Below are 6911 nucleotides of genomic sequence, written 5' to 3'. Positions count from 1 at the left end.
ATTACTAGTTGTAGTTTTGAAAAATTACTAATTAATATATAATGTATAATTGACATTATATGATACTCACCCTTTTTCAAAAAAAATCTTTGTGAGTGTTTCTTAAACAAAATTGACATCATCCTCTTAAGAACTTCCTTAGTTCTTCGGACCTGAAAAAGAATTTCCTCCCCCACTCTTTCAGTTTTAGCAAATTTGTCACAATCAGATTATTTAAGATTACATATCTTACCTTCCTAACTTACGCAACAAATCTGTAATTCTTTGTTTTGCACAAAATATATAATCTAGAATTAAAAAGTAAAAATCTATTGTATTTGTATTCAACCCCCTTCTACAAACACTTTATGTGTAAGTTATCAGTTCCCAAGACCAAAAAAGTGGTATCAAAGTGGTTTGTTTAATCTAATAAACAAGATCTGAAATGATTTCCACAACCACTGTTAATGGCTCTCTATCTGAATATCTTTGTTTTCTAAAATCTAACCACTCTTCTTTAAGAAATCGGATAATTCTATGATTCATAGATGATCTCCATTTTCTTATATATGAAGAATCAGATTTCTCTTATTATATTCGAAGGACAAGAAGTCAAATAATATAAATTTCTAATTCACTCAAAAAATTTATTACTCTTTCACTTATCTGAATAATGCCCATGAAAACAGGTTTTGTATGGCTTCTTCTAATATCCTTATATCCAATAAAATTATTGTCAACTCTGCAATAGTTTGTTGGTTAAAAAAGTATCTTTCAATCTTAAAAGAATCTCAAAGAAAAATTTAGAAAACCCAAGAAGAATATTCTCTCTCTTCTTCTCAAAAGATCACTTTAAAGCTAATGATCTTATGAGATTTTTTTTTCTTAACCTCAAAAGTATATGCTTTGTGGCTGACTCTCTAAACCAAGTCTCTTTGACAAAAAGAGCTCATAAAATTCTTCACTAGTCTCCTCAAGCTTGATGACTTATTCTCAGGTACTTTTCTTTATTTTCTCTATAAATTTTAGAAATCTCTTTCTCTCTAGAAAGCTAATTTTTATCTTGTTTTCTCTTATCTTGAAAAACCCATGACTTTATGGGTACTTTATCACTAATCATTTAATTGGTTGTAGGGAACAGGGAATATCCAAATATGGTACTTGGACAGTAGATGTTCAAGACACATGACTGGTTATATTTCCCCACCCAAAGACTTTGTGCCTGTGAAAGGTCCTTCTGTTACTTTTGATGATAATTCAAAAGGATCCACTATAGGGTATGGTATTTTAACTAATGGATCAAGAATCTTTGACAAAGTTTCTTATGTGGAAGGACTTATAAATAATTTGTTAAGAATTAGTCAACTTTATGATAAAGGTTTTTTGTCAAATTTCTTGAAGATAAATGTTTTATTCTTTCTCTTAAGAACATTGAGATTCTTTCTAGTTTTCGCAAAAACAATATCTATGTAATGTCTTTGGCTAGCTCTTCTTTATTCCAAAATGTCTGTTTCTTTTCTTTTTCTGAACAAAATTTTGTGGCATAAACGTTTAGCTCACTTATATTTTAAAAATATCAATGAACTGTCACACAAAGGACTTGTGAAAGAACTTCCTTCTTTATAATTCTCCAAAAAAAACTGTTTCGTTCTTGTGAAAAGGGGAATCACTCAAAATTCAGTTTAAAATCTAAAAGATGTTTTTCCATTATATCTTCTTCACATAGATTTATATGGACCAATGAAATTCTTAAGTCTTAGTGGAAAAAAAAATATACTCTTATTATTATTGATGAATTTTCAAGATACACCTTGGTCATATTCTTACAAACCAAGAGTGATGCAACTGAGGTAATCATTCGGTTCATAAAAAGAATTGGAATTATGGACAACACCTCTGTTAGGGAATTAAGAAGTGACAATGGAATGCAATTCAGAAACTCTATATTGGATGATTCCTTTTCAAACAAAGGTATTTCTGATAATTTCTCTACAATTAGATTTCCACAAAAAATATGGTGTTGTGGAAAGAAGAAATAGAACTTTGTGTGAAGTTGCTAGATTGATGATAAGTGATGCATGTTTACATACCTACTTTTAGGCTGAAGATGTGAATACTACCCGTTTCACTCAAAATCGAGCTACGATTGTAAAAAGACATCAAAAGACTCCCTATGAAATTTTTCATGGACGAAAACCAAATATTGGTTTTTTTTTCATATCTTTGGATGTGTATCTTATATGTTGAATGATAGCGATCATCTTGGAAATTTTGATCCAAAATCCGATGAAAATATCCTTATAGGATAACCTATTGTCTTCAAAGCTTACAAGGTTTATAATAAGTGAAGACGATGCATTGATGAGTCAATACATGTTCATTTCATGAAAATGGAACAACACCCTCATCCTCCATATACACCTTCAACGAAAAAGAACTCAATGAATGGATATCTTCATATTTTATGAGATCCAATCAAGAGTTGTCTCAAATATTCTTCAAGTCTCTTCCTCCTCTCTCACTCACCCTCTAAACCTATCAACATTAGATCTGAAGAACAAGTGACTCCCACCAATGTGATCAATATTGAACCTTCATCCAAAGCTCCTCATAATCCTTCCTCTCTCACTCAACCAAAACTGATACCCACTTCCTTTTCCATCTCTCTTCCATCCTCCACTAAATGGACAAAAATCCATCCCATAGAACAAATCATAGGAGATAATCATGCATGAGTCAAAACTAGAAGATCGAAAAATATGTGTCTCTATGTCAAACTTTTAATCTCTCATTGAACCAAAAAGGACTGAAGATGCCATTAAAGATCCAAGTTGGGTAAGTGCAATGCAAGAACTTATTTAGTTTGAACGAAGGAATGTCTGGAAGCTTGTTCCTGCTCCTACCCTTAATCTCATAATCTTTCATTAGCACAAAATGGATATTCAAAAAAAAAATGGATGAAGATGGCATTGTTATAAAAAACAAAGAATAAATCGAGACTTGAGCTCAAGGGCACTATCAAGAGTAAGGAATAGATTATGATGAAATTTTTGCTCCTGTTGCAAGACTTGAGGCCATCAAAATCTTTTTGATATACGATGCTTTTAAAAACTTCAAAGTATTTCAGATAGACATTAAGAGTGCTTTTCTAAATGGGAAGCTATCAGAATAAGTATATGTAAACAACCTCCAGGATTTGAAGATCTAATTCAACCAAATCATATATACAACCTTGACAAAGCACTATATCGTCTCAACTAGTGTCTCTATGTGGTTATAAAAGAATTTCTCAAATCTTGATGCGTTAATCAAGCCATATTTTTGAATCCTCTTCTCTCTAGATCTAGGATCCAATATTAATATTTTCAACTGATCGACTTGTCCGTACTAAGTTAAGACTTCGATTCAAGTGACTAATCCCAATAGTTAAAGACAATTGCAACACCTGAGTATTGCCTACTAGTCTTTGGGGCAGAGGTTCTTAGCTCAGAATCAATGTGAACAACATAGGTAGGAGTAGAGAGAGATTTTAAAAAAATTGCATTGAAAATGATATAGATGTCGTCGTTACAGTGGCACGACAATGTAAAGGAATGTAAAAACTAGAAAATTAAAGGCTTCTAGTATTCTGAATGCATAAAATAACTTCGAAGATCTATCTTCACCTCAAATCAAATGTTTCTTTAATGTATTTGAATGCCTCTCCAAGTGTTCCAAGGGCTCCCTTTTATATTGTAAGAAAAAAGAAGATGTAACTTTTCATCGCTAAAGATTTTTCATAGATATGAACCTTTTAAATCCCACAAGTGAAATTGTGTATTCCTAACCATTTCCATGAATGCTCAACTTTTACTTTCACATATGTAAGTATTACCGATTTGAAAATGGTAAAACACATATCTTCAAGATCTTCCCTGAAATTGGCACGATGGAAAAATTATGGCCACAAACCAACAATGAAGGTTTCCAAACAAATTTTGAATCACTGATACTTCATCACCTTTGAATATCTTTGCTTTAATAAAAACACATGAATTACCCGTAGTCTTTTGAAGTCAAAGAACATGCCCACCTCCTACCTGAAATGATGTACAACTTCCTTTTTCATTGCCTATAAATTTGAGTTTGATCGATATGACTTGCTTCGGTTTGTATTCGTGGCTTTATGACTCTCAAAACATTTGTCTTCTTCCCTCAAACCTCCTCTTTATTGGCCACACATAAAGAAAATATTCTAGAAAAGCCAATCGGTCTGTCTATATTTTCATAACTAATTAAAATATATATGGTTAACCTATCTACTTTAAGTTGGAGCCCTACTAATGAATATCTTTCCCCTTCGAAATATATACTATATGTGATATTTCATAAGTTCATATAATACATCTACATCATGAAATATTATGTGGTGAAATATTTGGTTTTTGAAAAATCCAAAATCTAGAGGTTCTTCATATCTTGTGAAACTATTTTGCTCTTAAACTATGTAAATTGTTATGTTTTTACAACTTACTTTAAGTTGAAATTTGAAATATTTTTATTAACTTATGGTTTTATGTAAGTTTTGTTTTTTAATGTTAAAGATATTTGTGTTTGTTAACCCATGGGCATGCTATCAGGCTTGCAAACATGAGCTTGAGTTTTGAGCTATTAGGCCCGTTGGACAAAAAAGTGAAGTTGTTTGGGCCCGAACCAAACTCACAAAAGATCACCTATAAATATAATATAAACAAATGTGGTTTTTCATTTTTTAGGGTTCAAGCACGGTCGACAATCGCCGCAAACAACGGGCATGAACATCATCGTTCCTTCACCGATTAAAAGGTATGTTTCTCTCAAACCCTAGTTTTCCATCATCTACACATTAATTTATCAAATTTCGACTTACCAACTTTGCAATTTTAGGAACTATTGCTCTGAAGTTTCGCCCTTTTGGATGAGTTCTGATTTCAAGATGTTTATGAATCATTGTTTTTGTGTAACAGTTGATTGGAGCTTGATGGATTAAAGAATGTTAGATGAGCAAATAACTGTAAAATCACGAGTGGAGGTTTCTTCTTGTTTCTTCTATTTGTTATTTTATATCCATTTTACCGATGTGTGGAGTAGTTAATATCTTTGTCAATCTTATGTTGCTTAAAATGGCTTTTGTGAATTTAACCCCTTCTTATGGCTTCTGTTGTATTCGAGATGGAAGCTTATTTAGGCATTAATTGCTTATGCTAACTTCTCTGGTTAGCATTTTGGTTCTCCACCCAAGTTTTCCAAATTCATGTTCTATGTTTTGTCTCATCAAGGCCAACAAATAGAAATGACTTTGGTAAACTATCTTTCCAAGCTGTAGCTAGACAAATTTTTGTAAAAAAGCTTGCAAATTATGTGTTCTCTCACAATGTACAATATGTAATGACTGTTAGTAGTTTCTCCCAAAAACCACCTTGAATTTCTTCATTATCTTTTTAGCTCTAAGTCTCTTAAACATTTCACCTTCGGTTGCAATTTTCTTGCACCTTGCCTTACACCCAAGAGACCGGGGGATTTTCAAGCTATCACATTTTTTCATCTAAGAGTAGTTAGATTGTATGATAGAAACACCAAAAAGCCCGCCACTCTTTTCTCCAAGTGTGTGAACTTAAAGAATCTCACTTTACAAAGTTTCATTATTGAGGTTGTGAAGGTCAAAGGTTTTGACATCATTACTTCTCAACTCTTTCATCTCATTGTTTATTAATGGTAGATGTTTTGAACTCATCAATGTGATTGCACCTCAACTTGATAATCTCATTGTATTTTATTCCTTAATCAAGTACTTGAATGCCCCACTAGAAGTTTCGTCTTTGTCCTATAGAGGCTATCGCTCTCTTAACAAAGGGACGATTTGTTAGTCTTTTTTTAATTCAAAGATGCCATATGAGGAGTGAGATTCTCATAAGACTATTAATATGCTTCAAAACCTTCATAGCGCCACATTTCTTACACTTAATTCTGACATTGTTAAGGTATGTGGATAACATATAATTCATTTATGACATGTAGTGGGCAATTTTGGACATACTGATTTCAACTGCAGAAACATTTTTGTGCTTCTCTGATTAGGAATCAGACAAAATGAAAAAGGAAAAGAATATGAAATAGATACATTGCTTATCATTTAGATTCCTTCAAAAACATATGCAGTTCTAGCTCTTTATATATATATGGCATTTTATTCCCAATTAGAAATTATCATATAGCATCATTTTAAGCGAGTACATTTTTTATAGTATGAAAGCATTTATATTACGAACACATAATGAAAACCACCTCATTGTAGTTTGTAAAAAATCTATGATATTTTAAAGTATTCTACAAAAAATGTATCGGCTTGAAACGACGTTCTATGATTAATGTCTTATTGTAACAACATACCATATATATCTGAAGCTAAAATTTCAAACATTTTTATTGACGGAAACTAAATAATAATCCATTTATGTATCTCATATTCTTTTACTTTTTCATTTTGTCTTCCTTTTTCTCGAAGTTACAGAAAAACATTTACATAGTTAAGATCAGGATAACTAAATTTCTCCACCATATATCATAAATTACTTATATAATATCAACATACCTTAACAATGTCAACATCAAGTGTAAGTAATCAGGCACCTTGAAGCTCTTGAAACATATTAATAGTCTTATGAGCATCTTTCTCCCTTATATGGCATCTTTGAACAAAACAATACAAGCAAATGTTGACTTTGTTCAGAGAACGAAAACCTTCTTTAGACAAAAGTGGAGGACAAGAATGCTATAGCACAAAGATGAAAGTCTTGGTGGTGTATTCACGTACTAGATTGAGCAATCAATTATAGTGAAATTCTCTAATTGTGGTGCAATCAGATTGATGACCTCTAAACATTTGCGATCAATAAGCATGAGGTGAGAAAATT

Source organism: Cynara cardunculus, assembly GCF_001531365.2.
Source record: "Cynara cardunculus var. scolymus isolate 2C chromosome LG 15, CcrdV1, whole genome shotgun sequence".
NCBI lineage: Eukaryota > Viridiplantae > Streptophyta > Magnoliopsida > Asterales > Asteraceae > Cynara > Cynara cardunculus.
Note: the sequence above shows the minus strand (reverse complement) of the source record.